At 38.0% G+C, this 18,786-nt stretch overlaps 1 non-coding gene across 1 annotated transcript; it reads left to right on the plus strand.

Annotated features, from left to right (window-relative positions):
• The first annotated feature begins 5,579 nt into the window (after positions 1-5,579).
• LOC112745251 (small nucleolar RNA R71) lies at positions 5,580-5,687 on the plus strand. Its single transcript, XR_003173188.1, has one exon. It is a non-coding gene; the product is annotated as a small nucleolar RNA R71 (small nucleolar RNA).
• Positions 5,688-18,786: the final 13,099 nt, after the last annotated feature.

Raw genomic sequence — 18,786 nt, forward strand, 5'->3', positions numbered from 1 at the left:
AGTAAGTGCACTAGGTCGTCCAAGTAATACCTTACGTGAGTAAGGGTCGAATCCCACGGAGATTGTTGGTATGAAGCAAGCTATGGTCACCTTGTAAATCTCAGTCAGGCGGATATAAAATAGTAATGGGGTTTTCGAAATTAATTAATAAAATAAGGATAGAAATACTTATGTAAATCATTGGTGAGAATTTCAGATAAGCGTATGGAGATGCATTCATTCCTCTGAACCTCTGCTTTCCTGCTATCTTCATCCAATCAATCTTACTCCTTTCTATAGCTGGCTTTATGTAAGGATGTCACCGGTGCCAATGGCTACTTTCGATCTCTCTCGGGAAAATGGTCCAAATGCTCTGTCACAGCACGGCTAATCGTCTGGAGGCACCACCCTTGTCGTTGGTTGCATCCTATTCCTCTCTGTGAAAATGGTCCGATGCGCTGTCACTGCATGGCTAATCATCTTGGAGGTTCTCGATAATACTGGAATAGGATTTACTATCCTTTTGCGTCTGTCACTACGCCCAGCACTCACGAGTTTTGAGTTCGTCATAGTCATTCAATCCCAGAGTCCTACTCGGAATACCACGGACAAGGTTTAGACTTTCCGGACTCTCATGAATGCCGCCATCAATCTAGCTTATACCACGAAGATTCTGATTAAGAGATCTAAGAGATACTCATTCAATCTAATGTAGAACGGAAGTGGTTGTCAGGCACGCGTTCATAGGGAATGATGATGATTGTCACGTTCATCACATTCAGGTTGAAGTGCGGATGAATATCTTAGAAGCGAAATAAGATGAATTGAATAGAAAACAGTAGTACTTTGCATTAATATTTGAGGAACAGCAGAGCTCCACACCTTAATCTATGGAGTGCAGAAACTCTACTGTTGAAAATACATAAGTGAAAGGTCCAGGCATGGCCGAATGGCCAGCCCCTCTGATCTAAGAACCAGGCGTCCAAAGATGATTCCAAAGATTCAAAGATGTCTAATACAATAGTAAAAAGTCCTATTTATAATAAACTAGCCACTAGGGTTTACAGAAGTAAGTAATTGATGCATAAATCCACTTCCGGGGCCCACTTGGTGTGTGCTTGGGCTGAGCTTGAATGTTACATGTGTAGAGGTCATTCCTGAGTTGAACGCCAGTTTTGGTGCCAGTTTGGACGTTGAACTCCACTTTGCAACTTGTTTCTGGCGCTGGACGCCAGAATTGGGCAGAGAGCTGGCGTTGAACGCCAGTTTGCATCGTCTAAACTTGGACAAAGTATGGACTATTATATATTTCTGGAAAGCCCTGGATGTCTACTTTCTAACGCAATTAGAAGCGCGCCATTTTGAGTTCCGTAGCTCCAGAAAATCCATTTTGAGTGCAGGGAGGTCAGAATCCAACAGCATCAGCAGTCCTTCTTCAACCTCTGAATTTGATTTTTGCTCAAGTCCCTCAATTTCTGCCAGAAAATACTTGAAATCACAGAAAAACACACAAACTCATAGTAAAGTCCAGAAATATGAATTTAACATAAAAACTAATGAAAACATCCCTAAAAGTAACTAGATCCTACTAAAAACATACTAAAAACAATGCCAAAAAGCGTATAAATTATCCGCTCATCACAACACCAAACTTAAATTGTTGCTTGTCCCCAAGCAACTGAAAATCAAATAGGATAAACAAGAAGAGAATATACTATAAATTCCAAACTATCAATGAAACATAGCTTCAATCAGATGAGCGGGACTTGTAACTTTTTGCCTCTTGAATAGTTTTGGCATCTCACTCTATCCATTGAAGTTCAGAATGATTGGCTTCTATAGGAACTCAGAGTTCAGATAGTGTTATTGACTCTCCTAGTTCAGTATGATGATTCTTGAACACAGCTTCTTTATGAGTCTTGGCCGTGGCCCTAAGCACTTTGTTTTCCAGTATTACCACCGGATACATAAATGCCACAGACACATAATTGGGTGAACCTTTTCAGATTGTGACTTAGCTTTGCTAAAGTCCCCAATTAGAGGTGTCCAGGGTTCTTAAGCACACTCTTTTTTTGCTTTGGACCTTGACTTTAACCGCTCAGTCTCAAGTTTTCACTTGACACCTACACGCCACAAGCACATGGTTAGGGACAGCTTGGTTTAGCCGCTTAGACCAGGATTTTATTCCTTTAGGCCCTCCTATCCACTGATGCTCAAAGCCTTGGGATCCTTTTTATTTGCCCTTGCCTTTTGGTTTTAAGGGTTATTGGCTTTTTGCTCTTGCCTCTTGGTTTTAAGAGCTTTTGGCTTTTTCTGCTTGCTTTTTCTCTTTTTTTTTTGTTTTCTTTCTATTTTTTTTTTGCCTATTTTTTTTTCTGCAAGCTTTGTTCTTTGCTGCTTTTTCTTGCTTCAAGAATCATTTTTATGATTTTTTAGATTATCAAATAACATGTCTCCTAGTCATCATTCTTTCAAGAGCCAACATATTTGACATTTTTAAACTACAACTTCAAAAGACATCTGCACTGTTCAAGCATACATTCAGAAAACAAGAAGCATTGTTACCACATCAATATAATTAAGCTAAGTTCAAGGATAAATTCGAAACTCATGTACTTCTTGTTCTTTTGAATTAAAACATTTTTCATTTAAGAGAGGTGATGGATTCATAGGACATTCATAACTTTAAGACAAAGTTACTAACTACTAATGATCATGTAATGAAGACACAAACATAGATAAGTACATAACATAGAAAATGAAAAACAGAAGAAATAAGAACAAGGAATGAATCCACCTTAGTGATGGTGGCGTTTCCTTCTTGAGGGACCAATGATGTCCTTGAGCTCTTCTATGTCTCTTCCTTGTCTTTGTTGCTCCTCCCTCATTGCTTTTTGATCTTCTCTTATTTCATGAAGGATGATGGAGTGCTCTTGATGTTCCACCCTTAATTGTCCCATGTTGGAACTTAATTCTCCTAGGGAGGTGTTGATTTGCTCCCAATATTTATGTGGAGGGAAGTGCATCCCCTGAGGTATCTCAGGGATCTCTTGATTTGCAGCCACATGTTCTACCACTGAGCTATAGATCCTTGAGATGAATCTTTCCATCTCCCATGACTCGGAGGTGGAAGCTTTTGTCTTCCCTTCCCCTTTTCTAGAGGTTTCTCCGGTCTTAGGTGCCATCAATGGTAATGGAAAAATAAAAAGCTTATATGCTACACCAAACTTAGAATGTTGCTCGCCCTCGAGCAAAAGAAGAAAGAATAGAAGAAGAAGAAGAAGATATGGAGGAGATGGAGGGATATGAGTATAGATGTGAGTGGTGAATGGAAAACAGAAGGGATGACCATGAATGGAGAGAGAGAGGGTGAGGTGGGTGGGGATCCTGTGAGATTCACAGATCCTGAGATGATCCTGTGGTGTCCACAGATCCTGAGGTGTCAAGGATTTACATCCCTGCACCCATTAGGCATGTAAAATGCCCTTGCACACAACTCTGGGCGTTCAGCGCCAGATTGGTGCTTGTTCTGGGCGTTGAACGCCCATTTGTTGCCCATTTCTGGCGTTGAACACCAGAACCATGCTTGTTCTGGGCGTTCAGCGCCAGCTCTTCTCCAGGGTGCATTTCTGGTGTTCAGCGCCAGAACCATGCTCTGTTCTGGCGTTGAACACCCAAAACATGCTTCTTACTGGCGTTTAAACGCCAGTAAGGTCTTCCTCCAGGGTGTGATTTTTCTTCTGCTGTTTTTGACTCCATTTTTAATTTTTATATTTATTTTGTGACTCCACATGATCATGAACCTATAAAGACATATAACTAAGAAAAATATAGTTAGATAAATAAAAATTGGGTTGCCTCCCAACAAGCGCTTCTTTAATGTCAATAGCTTGACAGTGGGCTCTCATGGAGCCTCACAGATGTGCAGAGCTTTGTTGAGACCTCCCAACACCAAACTTAGAGTTTGGATATGGGGGTTTGACACCAAACTTAGAGTTTGGTTGTGGCCTCGCAACACCAAACTTAGAGTTTGACTGTGGGGGCTTTGGTTGACTCTGCTTTGAGAGAAGCTTTTTCTGCTTCCTCTCCATGGATGCAGAGAGAGATCCTTGAGTTGTAAACACAAGGTTGTCCTTATTTAATTGAAGGATCAATTCTCCTCTGTCCACATCAATCACAGCTCTTGCTGTGGCTAGGAAAGGTCTTCCTAGGATGATGGATTCATTCTCTTCCTTTCCAGTATCCAGGACTATGAAATCAGTAGGGATGTAAAGGTCTTCAACCTTCACTAGCACGTCCTCTACTTGTCCATAAGCCTGTTTTCTTGAATTGTCTGCCATCTCTAGTGAGATTTTAGTAGCTTGCACCCCATATATTCCCAGTTTCTCTATTACAGAGAGGGGCATGAGGTTTATTCCTGAACCAAGGTCACACAGAGCCTTAAAGATCATGGTGCCTATGGTACAAGGTATTATGAACTTTCCAGGATCCTGTCTCTTCTGAGGCAATGTCAGTTGATCCAGATCACTTAGTTCATTGGTGAACAAGGGAGGTTCATCTTTCCAAGTTTTAATACCAAATAATTTGGCATTTAGCTTCATGATTGCACCAAGGAACTTGGCAGCTTGCTCCTCAGTAACATCCTCATTCTCTTCAGAAGAGGAGTACTCATCAGAGCTCATGAATGGTATAAGGAGGTTCAATGGAATCTCTATGGTCTCTAGATGAGCCTCAGAGTCCTTTGGTTCCTCAGAGGGAAACTCCTTATTGATCACTGGATGTCCTAGGAGGTCTTCCCCCTTGGGATTCACGTCCTCCTCTCCCTCTTTAGGTTCGGCCATTTTGGTTATGTCAATGGCCTTGCACTCTCCTTTTGGATTCTCTTCTATATTGCTTGGGAGAGTACTAGGAGGGATTTCAGTGATCCTTTTACTCAGCTGGCCCACTTGTGCTTCTAAATTTCTAATGGAAGACCTTGTTTCATTCATAAAACTCACAGTGGCCTTAGATAGATCAGAGACTAAATTTGCTAAGCTAGATGGATTCTGCTCAGAATTCTCTGTCTGTTGCTGAGTGGATGATGGAAAAGGCTTGCTATTGCTAAACCTGTTTCTTCCACCATTATTAAAGCCTTGTTGAGGCTTTTGATCCTTCCATGAGAGATTTGGGTGATTTCTCCATGATGGATTATAGGTGTTTCCATAAGGTTCACCTAAGTAATTCACCTCTGCTATTGCAGGGTTCTCAGGATCATAAGCTTCTTCTTCAGAAGATGCCTCTTGAGTACTGTTGGATGCAGCTTGCATTCCATTCAGACTCTGAGAAATCATATTGACTTGCTGAGTCAATATTTTGTTCTGAGCCAATATGGCATTCAGAGTATCAATTTCAAGAACTCCCTTCTTCATAGGCGTCCCATTATTCACAGGATTCCTCTCAGAAGTGTACATGAACTGGTTATTAGCAACCATGTCAATGAGTTCTTGAGCTTCTGCAGGCGTTTTCTTTAGGTGAATGGATCCACCTGCAGAAGTGTCCAATGACATCTTTGATAGCTCAGATAAACCATCATAGAATATATCCAGGATGGTCCATTCTGAAAGCATGTTAGAAGGACACTTTTTGGTCAACTGCTTGTATCTTTCCCAAGCTTCATAGAGGGATTCACCTTCTTTCTGTCTGAAGGTCTGAACATCCACTCTAAGCTTGCTTAGCTTTTGAGGAGGAAAGAACTTGGCTAAGAAAGCCGTGACCAGCTTATCTCAAGAGTTCAGGCTGTCTTTGGGTTGGGAGTCCAACCATATTCTAGCTCTGTCTCTTACAGCAAAAGGGAAAAGCATGAGCCTGTAGACTTCAGGATCTACTCCATTAGTCTTAACAGTATCACAGATTTGCAAAAATTCAGTTAAGAACTGAAAAGGATCTTCGGATAGAAGTCCATGAAACTTGCAGTTCTGCTGCATCAGAGAAACTAGCTGAGGTTTCAGCTCAAAATTGTTTGCTCCAATGGTAGGAATGGAGATGCTTCTTCCATGTAAATTGGAATTAGGTGCAGTAAAGTCACCAAGCTTTCTCCTTGCATTATTGTTGTTGGGTTCGGCTGCCATCTCCTTTACTTGTTCGAAATTTTCAATAAGGTTGTCTCTGGGTTGTTGTAATTTAGCTTCTCTTAGTTTCCTCTTCAGAGTCCTTTCAGGTTCTGGATCAGCTTCAACAAGAATGCCTTTTTCTTTGTTCCTGCTCATAAGAAAGAGAAGAGAAAAAGAAAAGAAGAGGAATCCTCTATGTCACAGTAAAGAAGTTCCTTATTGTTAGTAGAAGAAGAGAAGAAGAAAAAATTCGAACACAGATAGAAGAGGGGTTCGAATTTGGTGAGTAGATGAGAGGAAGAGATGTTAGTAGATGAATAAATAAATAGAATAAGATGAGAGAGAGAGAATTTTTGAAAAATAATTTTTGAAAAAGAGTTAGTGATTTTCGAAAATAGTTTTTGAAAAAGGTTAGTAATTTTCGAAAATTTTTAAAATCAAAGATTAAAATAATTAGTTAATTAAAAAGAATTTTTGAAAAAGAGGGAGATATTTTCAAAAATTAGAGAGAGGGAGTTAGTTAAGTGGTTTTGAAAAAGATAAGAAACAAACAAAAAGTTAGTTAGTTAGTTGAAACAAATTTTGAAAATCAATTTTGAAAAGATAAGAAGATAGGAAGTTAGAAAAGATATTTTAGAATCATATTTTGAAAAAGATAAGATAGGGAAGATATTTTTGAAAAGCTATGATTGAAATTAGTTTTGAAAAAGATTTGATTTTTTTAAAATCACAATTAATGACTTGATTCACAAGAAATCACAAGATATGATTCTAGAACTTAAAGTTTGAATCTTTCTTAACAAGCAAGTAACAAACTTGAAATTTTTGAATCAAAATATTAATTGTTATTGTTATTTTCGAAAATTTGATATAAAAATAAGAAAAAGATTTTTGAAAAATATTTTTGGAATTTTCGAAAATAACTAAGAAAAATGAAAAAGATTTGATTTTTGAAAAAGATTTTGAAAAAGATAAGATTTTTTTTTTAAAATTGAAAATTTGATTTGACTCATAAAAACAACTAGATTTTAAAAATTTTTGAAAAAGTCAAATCTAATTTTCGAAATTTTAAGAGAGAAAAAGGGGAAGATATTTTTGTGATTTTTGAATTTTTATGATGAGAGAGAAAAACAAGAAAAATGATGCAATGCATGAAAGCTATGGACCAAAACAATGAATGCATGCAAGAATGCTATGAATGTCAAGATGAACACCAAGAACACTATGAAGATCATGATGAACATCAAGAACACATTTTTGAAAAATTTTTAATGCAAGGAAAACATGCAAGACACCAAACTTAGAAATCTTTAATGCTTAGGCACTAAGAATTCAAGAATGCATATGAAAAACAAGAAAAGACACAAAACATGCAAATGCAAAGATCAAACAAGAAGACTTACCAAGAACAACTTGAAGATCATGAAGAACACTATGAATGCATGAAAATTTTCGAAAAATACAAGATACACATGCAATTGACACCAAACTTATAACATGACACATGACTCAAACAAGAAACAAAAAATATTTTTTTGATTTTTATGATTTTATGATTTTTTGTATTTTCTTTTTAAATTTTTTTCGAAAATCATTTTGAAAAAGAAAAATAAAGATTCCAAAATTTTTAATATGAATTCCAGGAATCTTATGCTCTTTAGTCTAAAGCTCCAATCAAAGGGTCAGGCATGGCTTAATAGCCAGCCAAGCTTTAGTATGTAACTCAGACATGACACGTCTAACATGCCCTACAGTCGTGGCTTTACAGCCAACCAGGCTTCAACATGCTTTATGAAACACTAGAATTCATTCTTAAAAATTCTGAAGAAAAATATATTTTTTGAAAACATTTTTATTTTTATTTTTTTATTTTTTTTCGAAAACTGATGAGAAATTTTTGAAAGATTTTTAAAAAATTTTTGAAAATAAAATAAAAAGAAAATTACCTAATCTGAGCAACAAGATGAACCGTCAGTTGTTCAAACTCGAACAATCCCCGGCAACGGCGCCAAAAACTTGGTGGACGAAATTGTGATTACACTTTGATTATGTAAAATTCATTGCTCTTTCTTTCCCTGGCAATGGCACCAAAAACATGATGCCAATACCATGGTTCACAACTTCGCACAACTAACCAGCAAGTACACTGGGTTGTCCAAGTAATACCTTACGTGAGTAAGGGTCGAATCCCACAGAGATTGTTGGTATGAAGCAAGCTATGGTCACCTTGTAAATCTCAGTCAGGCGGATATAAAATAGTAATGGGGTTTTCAAAATTAATTAATAAAATAAGGATAGAAATACTTATGTAAATCATTGGTGAGAATTTCAAATAAGCGTATGGAGATGCATTCGTTCCTCTGAACCTCTGCTTTCCTGCTATCTTCATCCAATCAATCTTACTCCTTTCTATGGCTGGCTTTATGTAAGGATGTCACCGGTGCCAATGGCTACTTTCGATCTCTCTCGGGAAAATGGTCCAAATGCTCTGTCACAGCACGGATAATCGTCTGGAGGCATCACCCTTGTCGTTGGTTGCATCCTATTCCTCTCTGTGAAAATGGTCCGATGCGCTGTCACTGCATGGCTAATCATCTTGGAGGTTCTCGATAATACTGGAATAGGATTTACTATCCTTTTGCGTCTGTCACTACGCCCAGCACTCACGAGTTTTGAGTTCGTCACAGTCATTTAATCCCAGAGTCCTACTCGGAATACCACGGACAAGGTTTAGACTTTTTGGACTCTCATGAATGCCGCCATCAATCTAGCTTATACCACGAAGATTCTGATTAAGAGATCTAAGAGATACTCATTCAATCTAATGTAGAATGGAAGTGGTTGTCAGGCACGCGTTCATAGGGAATGATGATGATTGTCACGTTCATCACATTCAGGTTGAAGTGCGGATGAATATCTTAGAAGCGAAATAAGATGAATTGAATAGAAAACAGTAGTACTTTGCATTAATATTTGAGGAACAACAGAGCTCCACACCTTAATCTATGGAGTGCAGAAACTCTACTGTTGAAAATACATAAGTGAAAGGTCCAGGCATGGCCGAATGGCCAGCTCCTCTGATCTAAGAACCAGGCATCCAAAGATGATTCCAAAGATTCAAAGATGTCTAATACAATAGTAAAAAGTCCTATTTATAATAAACTAGCCACTAGGGTTTACAGAAGTAAGTAATTGATGCATAAATCCACTTCCGGGGCCCACTTGGTGTGTGCTTGGGCTGAGCTTGAATGTTACATGTGTAGAGGTCATTCCTGGAGTTGAACACCAGTTTTGGTGCCAGTTTGGACGTTGAACTCCACTTTGCAACTTGTTTCTGGCGCTGGACGCCAGAATTGGGCAGAGAGCTGGCGTTGAACGCCAGTTTGCATCGTCTAAACGTGAACAAAGTATGGACTATTATACATTGCTGGAAAGCCCTGGATGTCTACTTTCCAACACAATTGGAAGCGCGCCATTTTGAGTTCTGTAGCTCCAGAAAATGCATTTTGAGTGTAGGGAAGTCAGAATCCAACAACATCAGCAGTCCTTCTTCAACCTCTGAATCTGATTTTTGCTCAAGTCCCTCAATTTCAGCCAGAAAATACCTGAAATCACAGAAAAACACACAAACTCATAGTAAAGTCCAGAAATGTGAATTTAACATAAAAACTAATGAAAACATCCCTAAAAGTAACTAGATCCTACTAAAAACATACTAAAAACAATGCCAAAAAGTGTATAAATTATCCGCTCATCAGGCATCTCAGGGATTTCATGGTGAGGAATTTCCTCATGTTCTTGTTGAGGTCCATGATCTCTTGTTTGCTCCATCCTTTTCTTAGTGATGGGCTTATCCTCATCAATGAGAATGTCTCCCTCTATGTCAATCCCAGCCGAATTGCATAGATGGCAAATAAGGTGAGGAAAGGCTAACCTTGCCAAAGTGGAGGACTTGTCAGCCACCTTGTAGAGTTCTTGAGGTATAATCTCATGAACCTCCACTTCCTCCCCAATCATGATACTATGGATCATGATGGCCCGGTCTACAGTAACTTCAGACCGGTTGCTAGTAGGAATGATTGAGCGTTGAATGAACTCCAACCATCCTCTAGCTACAGGCTTAAGGTCCAGTCTTCTCAATTGAACCAGCTTGCCTCTTGAGTCAACCTTCCATTGAGCTCCTTCTACACATATGTTCATGAGGACTTGGTCCAACCTTTGATCAAAGTTGACCCTTCTAGTGTAGGGGCGTGCGTTTTCTTCCATCATTGGCAAGTTGAACGCCAGCCTTACATTTTCTGGACTGAAATCTAATTATTTCCCCCGAACCATGGTAATCCAATGCTTTGGATTCGGGTTCACACTTTAATCATGGTTCCTAGTGATCCATGCATTTGTATAGAACTCTTGAACCATTAGGATCCCGACTTGTTGAATGGGGTTGGTGAGAACTTCCCAACCTCTTCTTTGGATCTCAAGTCGGATCTCCGGATACTCATTCTTTTTGAGCTTGAAAGGAACCTCAGGGATCACTTTCTTCTTGGCCACAACTTCATAGAAGTGGTCTTGATGGACCTTTGAGATGAATCTCTCCATCTCCCATGACTCAGAGGTGGAAGCAATTGCCTTCCCTTTCCTCTTTCTTGAGCTTTCTTTGGTCTTAGGTGCCATTAATGGTTATGGAAAAATAAAAAGCAATGCTTTTTACCATACCAAACTTAAAATGTTTACTCGTCCCCGAGAAAAAGAAGAAAGAAAAAAGGAGAAGAAGAAGAAAAATGGAGTAGAGGGAGAGAGGTGTGTATTCGGCCAAGGGGAAGAAGAAAGGGTTGTGTTGTGTGAAAATGAAGAAAGAAAGAGGGGTTTATATAGGAGTGGGGGAAGGTTTAGGGTTCGGCCATTAGGGTTGGGTTTGGGAAGGAAAAGAGTTTGAATTTTGGAGGTAGCTGGGGTTTATGGGGAAGGGTGGATGGATGTGAGTGGTGAAGATATGATGGGGAAGAGTGAGTGAGGTGATTGGTGAAGGGTATTTGGGGAAGAGAGTTATGAAAAGGTGTGAAGAGGAGAAAAGAAGTGGTGGAGATTCTGTGGGGTCCACAGATCCAGTGGGGCCAAGGACTTAACATTCCTGCTCCAATTAGGCGTGTAAAACGCCCTTGCTGTGCAATCCTGGCATTTAACGCCAGACTGCTGCTTGTTTCTGGCGTTAAACGCCCAAATGTAGCCTGTTTCTGGCGTTTAACGCCAGGTAGATGCTTGTTTCTGGCGTTAAACACCAGCTTGGTGCTTGTTTCTGGCATTTAAATGCCAGAATGCTCCTCCTCCAGGGTGTACTATTTTTAATGCTGTTTTTCATTCTGTTTTTGATTTTTTAGTAGTTTTTGTGACTCCACATGATCATCAACCTAATAAAACACGAAATAACAAAAAGAAAATAAAATAGATATGATTAAATAACATTGGGTTGCCTCCCAACAAGCGTTTCTTTAATGTCAATAGCTTGACAGTGAGCTCTCATGGAGCCTCACAGATGTTCAGAGCATTGTTGGAACCTCCCAACACCAAACTTAGAGTTTGATTGTGGGGGCTTTGGTTGACTCTGCAGTGAGAGAAGCTTTTCATGCTTCCTCTCCAGGTTACAGAAGGAGATCCTTGGGTTTTAAACACAAGGTTGTCCTCATTTAGTTGCAGCACCAACTCTCCTCTGTCTACATCAATCACAGTTCTTGCTGTGGCTAGGAAGGGTCTTCCAAGGATGATGGATTCATCCTCATCCTTCCTAGTGTCTAGGATTATGAAATCAACAGGGATGTAAAGGCCTTCAACCTTTATTAACACGTCCTTTACTTGGCCATAAGCCTATTTTTTTGAGTTGTCTGCCATCTCTAATGAGATTCTGGCAGCTTGCACCTCAAAGATTCCTAGTTTCTCCATTACAGAGAGTGGCATTAAGTTTATTCATGACCCCAGATCACACAGAGCCTTCTCAAAGGTCAATGTGCCTATGTTACAGGGAATTAGGAATTTACCAGGATCCTGTTTCTTTTGAGGTAATTTCTGCCTATCCAATGCATTCAGTTCATTGGTGAGCAAGAGAGGTTCATCTTCTCAAGTCTTATTACCAAATAATTTGGCATTTAACTTCATGATTGCACCAAGGTACTTAGCAACTTGCTCTTCAGTAATGTCTTCATCCTCTTCAGAGGATGAATATTCATCAGAGCTCATGAAGGACAGAAGGAGGTTCAATGGAATCTCAATGGTCTCTAGATGAGCCTCAGATTCCTTTGGTTCCTCAAAGAAAAACTCCTTATTGGTCAGTGAACGTCCCAAGAGGTCTTCCTCACTAGGATTCATGTCCTCCTCCTCCTCTTTAGGTTCGGCCATACCATGTAAGGCTATGGCCTTGCACTCTCTTTTTGGATTTTCTTCTGTATTGCTTGGGAGAGTACTAGGAGGGGTTTCAGTGACCCTTTTACTCAGCTGGCCCACTTGTGCCTCCGAATTTCTAATGGAGGACCTTGTTTCATTTATGAAACTTAAAGTGGCCTTAGATAGATCAGAGACTATATTTGTTAAGCTAGATGGATTCTGCTTAGAATTCTCTGTCTGTTGCTAAGTGGATGATGGAAAAGGCTTAGTATTGCTAAACCTGTTTCTTCCACCATTATTAAAGCCTTGTTGAGGCTTTTGTTGATCCTTCCATGAGAAATTTGGATGATTTATCCATGAGGGATTATAGGTGTTTCCATAGGGTTCACCCATGTAATTCACCTCTGCTATTGCAGGGTTCTCAGGATCATAAGCTTCTTCTTCAGAAGATGCCTCTTGAGTATTGTTGGATGCAGCTTGCATTCCATTCAGACTCTGAGAAATCATATTGACTTGCTGAGTCAATATTTTGTTCTGAGCCAATATGGCATTTAGAGCATCAATTTCAAGAACTCCCTTCCTTTAAGGCGTCCCATTACTTACAGGATTCCTCTCAGAAGTGTACATAAACTAGTTATTTGCAACCATGTCAATGAGTTCCTGAGCTTCTGCAGGCGTTTTCTTTAGGTGAATAGATCCACCTGTAGAATGGTCCAATGACATCTTTGATAATTCAGACAGACCATCATAGAATATATCCAGGATGGTCCATTCTGAAAGCATGTCAGAATGACACTTTTTGGTCAGTTGCTTATATCTCTCCCAAGCTTAATAGAGGGATTCACCTTCTTTCTGTCTGAAGGTTTGAACATCCACTCTAAGCTTACTAAGCTTTTGAGGAGGAAAGAACTTGGCTAAGAAAGTCGTGACTAGCTTATCCCAAGAGTTCAGGCTATCCTTAGGTTGAGAGTCCAACCATATTCTAGCTCTGTCTCTTACAGCAAACGGGAAAAACATATACCTGTAGACCTCGGGATCAACCCCATTGGTCTTAACAGTATCACAGATCTGCAAGAATTTAGTTAAAAACTGAAAAGGATCTTCTGATGGAAGTCCATGAAACTTGCAATTCTGTTGCATCAGAGAAACTAATTGAGGCTTTAGCTCAAAATTGTTTGCTCCAATGGCAGGGATTGAGATGCTTCTTCCATGTAAATTGGAATTTGGTCTAGTAAAGTCACCAAGTATCTTCCTTGTATTATTATTATTTTCGGCCATGTCTCCTTCTTTTTCGAAAATTTTTGTCAGATTTTCTCCAGAGAGTTGTGCTTTAGCTTCCCTTAGCTTCCTCTTCAGAGTCCTTTCAGGTTCAGGATCAGCTTCAACAAGAATATTCTTATCTTTGTTCCTGCTCATATGAAAAAGAAGAGAACACAAAAGAAAATATGGAATCGTCTTTGTCACAGTGTAGAGATTCCTTATGTAAGTATAAGAAGAGAAGAGTAGCAAAAGAAAAAGATAAGAATCCAAACACAGGGGAGAGGAGTGGGTTCGAATTTTTGAGTGAAAGAGGGATGTTAGTAGATAAATAAATAAATAGAAGGGGATGAGAGATAAGAGAATTCGAAAATTAAATAAAATAAAATAAAAATATTTTGTTTTTAATTTAAAATCAAAGTTAGAATTCAAAAATTAGAAAGAAAAATGACACTAATTTAAATTGAAATTTAAAACAATTAGTTAATTAAAATTGAATTTTGAAAAAGAGGGAAGAGATTTTCGAAAATTAGAAAGAGAGAGTTAGTTAGGTAGTTTTGAAAAAGATAAGAATCAAACAAAAAGTTAAGTGGTTAATTGAAAAAGATTTGAAAATCAAATTTTGAAAAGATAGGAAGTTAGAAAAGATTTTGAAATTAATTTTGAAAAAGATGTGATTGAAATTTATTTTGAAAAAGATTTGAAAAAGAAATTTAAAAAGTTTTGATTTTGAAAATTAAAGTTGATTACTTGACTAACAAGAAACAAAAAGATAGTATTTTAAAATATAAAGATTGAACCTTTCTTACTAGGCAAGTAACAAACTTAAAATTTTTGAATCAATCACATTAATTGTTAGCATTAATTTCAAAAATATGAAATAGAAATAAGAAAAAGATTTTGAAAATAAATTTTGAAATTTTTGAAAATATTAAGAAGAAAATTGAAAAAGATTTGATTTTTGAAAAAGATTTGAAAAAGATAGAATTTTTAAATTGAAAATTTGACTTGACTCATAAGAAACAACTAAATTTTAAAAAGTTTTGAAAAAGTCAACTCAAATTTTTGAAAATTTATGAGTGAAAAAGGGAAAGATATTTTTTTATTTTTGAATTTTTAATAAAGAGAGAGAAAAATATCAAAAAGACTCAATGCATGAAAATTTTGGATCAAAACAAATGATGCATGCAAGAACACTATGAATGTCAAGATGAACACCAAGAACACTTTGAATGTCATGATGAACACCAAGAACTTATTTTTGAAAATTTTGAAGAAAAGAAGAACATGCTAGACACCAAACTTAGAAATTTTTAGTTTTTAGATACTATGAATGCAAGAATGCATATGAAAAATAAGATGCAACACACAACAAGAAAATATGAAGATCAAACAAGAGGATTCATCAAGAACAACTTGAAGATCATGAAGAATGCAATGCATGAATTTTCGAAAAATGCAAGAAAGAGATAAACATGCAATTGACACCAAACTTAAAAATTGACTCTAGACTCAAATAAGAAACATCAAATTTTTGGTTTTTATGATTTTATAAAAAATTTTTGTATATTTTTCAAAAATTATTTTGAAAAGGAAAATAAGGATTTCAAAATTTTTATTAGGAATTCCAGGAATCTTGCAATGTTAGTCTAAAATTCCGGTCCAGGAATTAGACATGGCTTACTAGCCAGCCAAGCTTTCAGTTAAAGCTCCAATCGAAAATACTAGACATGGCCAATGGCCAGCCAAGCTTCAGCATACATATCAGACATATAACAGTTGATACTTCATTCAACTTGCTTCTGTGCTGATGAGTGGAAGCCTCGGTCCAAAAGAATTTAGACATGGCTTTACAGCCAGCCAGGCTTCAACATATTTCATGAAACTCTAGAATTCATTCTTAAAAATTCTGAAGAACATAGAATAATTTATTTTTTTTTTTGAAAAATTTTTTTTGAGAATAAAAATAAAAATGATAAAAACAAAAAGCTTAAAATTAAAATAAAATTACCTAATCTGAGCAACAAGATAAACTGTCAGTTGTCCAAACTCGAACAATCCCCAGCAACGGTGCAAAAAACTTGGTGCACGAAATTGCGATCATCAAAACAATGGCGCAAAAGACTTGGTGCTCTCAAACGTGAATCACACTTTGTCACAACTTCGCATAACTAACCAGCAAGTGCACTGGGTCATCTAAGTAATAAACCTTATGTGAGTAAGGGTCGATCCCACGGAGATTGTCGGCTTGAAGCAAGTTATGGTCACCTTGTAAATCTCAGTCAGGCAGATTCAAATGGTTATGGTGAATTGATAATAAAAATATAAATAAAATATAAATTAGGATAGAGATACTTATGTAATTCATTGGTGAGAATTTTAGATAAGCGTATAGAGATGCTTTTGTTCCTCCTGAACCTCTGCTTTCCTGCTGTCTTCATCTAATCATTCCTACTCCCTTCCATGGCAAGCTTATGCAGGGCATCACCGTTGTCAATGGCTACATCCCGTCCTCTCAGTGAAAATGGTCCAAAATGCGCTATCACCGCACGGCTATTCATCTGTCGGTTCTCGATCATACTGGAATAGGATTCAGTCATCCTTTTGCATCTGTCACTACGCCCAGCACTCGTGAGTTTGAAGCTCGTCATAGCCATCCCTTCCCAGATCCTACTCGGAACACCACAGACAAGGTTTAGACTTTCCGGATCTCAAGAATGGCTGCCAATAATTCTAGCCTATATCACGAAGACTCTGATCTCATGGAATGGAAGGCTCGGTTGTCAGGTGAGGCAACCATGCGTCATGAACCAGAAGGCTAAGAGATATGCACTTAAGCGATTGCAAGTAGAACGGAGGTGATTGTCAGGCACGCGTTCATGGGTGAGAATGATGATGAGTGTCATGAATCATCACCTTCCTCAGGTTGAAGAACAAGTGTATATCTTAGATAAGAAATAGGCTTGAGTTGAACAGAAAAATAATAGTACTTTGCATTAATTCATGAGGAACAGCAGAGCTCCACACCTTAATCTATGGTGTGTAGAAACTCTATCATTGAAAATATATAAGAACAAGGTCTAGGCATGGCCGAGAAGGCAGCCTCCATGATCTCAGAACTAAATGTCCAAAGATGTTCCAAAAGATCCAAATACAATAGTAAAAAGTCCTATTTATGCTAAACTAGTTACTAGGGTTATAGAGATAAGTAAATAATGCAGAAATCTACTTCCGGGGCCCACTTGGTGTGGGCTTGGGCTGAGCATTGAAGCTTTCACGTGGAGAGGTCTTTCTTGGAGTTAAACGCCAGTTTATAACCTGTTTCTAGCGTTTAACTCCACTTTGCAACCTGTTTCTGGCGTTTGACTCCAGAATAGGGCAGGGAGCTGGTGTTGAATGCCAGTTTGCGTCATATAAACTCAGGTAAAGTATGGACTATTATATATTTCTGGAAAGCTCTGGATGTCTGCTTTCCAACTCAATTGAGAGCGCATCATTTGGAGTTCTGTAGCTCCAGAAAATTCACTTTGAGTGTAGGGAGGCCAGAATCCAACAGCATCTGCAGTCCTTCTTCAACTTCTGAATTTGATTTTTGCTCAAGTCCCTCAATTTCAGCCAGAAAATACCTGAAATCACAGAAAACACACAAAGTCATAGTAAAGTCCAGAAATGTAATTTTTATTTAAAAACTAATAAAGATATACGGAAAACTAATTAAATCATAGTAAAAACTATGTTAAAACAATGCCAAAAAGCGTATAAATTATCCGCTCATCACTCCTCTCAACCCGTCTTCTGTCTCTCTCTGATATTGATCTTAAGCATATTCTCTTCCTTTCTGGTAATACTCCTGTAGCTTTTTCAACTTCTCAAGGTAATTTTAAATGGTATTTTGACTCTAGTTGCTTTAATCACATGTCTCATTTGCATAATCTTTTATCGTTTTTGTCTACCACTAAAACTACACCTTCTGTCAATACTGCTAACGGTTTCCTCTTGCATGTGACACACAAGAGTTCTATCTCCTAGTCAACTCTTAATCTCCCTAATACTTATTATATTCCAAAATTGAGCTTCAATCTTATTTTTGTTGGTCAACTTGTTGATCTTGATTTTGATGTCACTTTTTTCCTTTCTAGTTGTCATGTATAGGATTGTCGGACGGGACAAATCATCGGGACTGAACGTAAGGTAGGACGGTTGTTTGAACTCGAGAATCTTCATAATCCTCCTATGCCAAATCCCTATGCTGGTTCTTCTCCATCTACCCTTCTCTTGTGGCATCACTGTCTTGCCCACAACTCCTTAGAAAAATTGCGTTCTCTTGTGTCTCAGAATATTTTGGGTTAGGTTAAAAATGAGTCTTTTGATTTCATTTCTTGTCAAACAGCCAAACAACCTATTTTATTTTTTCACAATAATTCATCTCTTGCTTGCTCTCTTTTTGATCTTATCCACTCTCATGTTTGGGACCCCACTCCCACCGCTTCTATGGGAGAAGCTCGATACTTTGTCGTTTTCATTGGTGATTATTCACGCTTTACTTGGGTTTATTTGATGACTAATCGCCATGAGCTACCTAAGATTTATATTAACTTTGCCATTATGATTAAAACTCACTTTTCTAAGGTCATTAAGATTTTTCGATGCGATAATGCTATGGAATACTGTAATTCAAAACTTTTAACCTTTCTTGCATAATAGGATACTTTATCTGAGTTTTCTTGCCCTGGTACGTCTCAACAAAATGGACGGGCTGAACGCAAACACCGTCACATTCTTGACTCTGTTCGTGCAATGCTTCTTTCTTCTTCGTGTTCTGAGCGTACTTGGGGTGAAGCTATTCTTACTACTGTTCATGTTATCAATAGACTTCCTTCTTTTGTCCATGGTAATATTACTCCCTTTGAGCATCACTCTCCAGATTACAGTTCTCTTCGAGTTTTTGGTTGTGTCTATTTTGTCCTTCTTTAGCCTCATGAACATAGTAAACTTGAACCTCGGGCTTGCATGTGTTTTTTCCTTGGTTATGGCACTGAACATAAGGGTTATTGTTGTTGGGATCCTCTCTTTAGACGTATTCGTATAT

The sequence above is a fragment of the Arachis hypogaea genome, chromosome 14 (assembly GCF_003086295.3).
Source record: "Arachis hypogaea cultivar Tifrunner chromosome 14, arahy.Tifrunner.gnm2.J5K5, whole genome shotgun sequence".
NCBI lineage: Eukaryota > Viridiplantae > Streptophyta > Magnoliopsida > Fabales > Fabaceae > Arachis > Arachis hypogaea.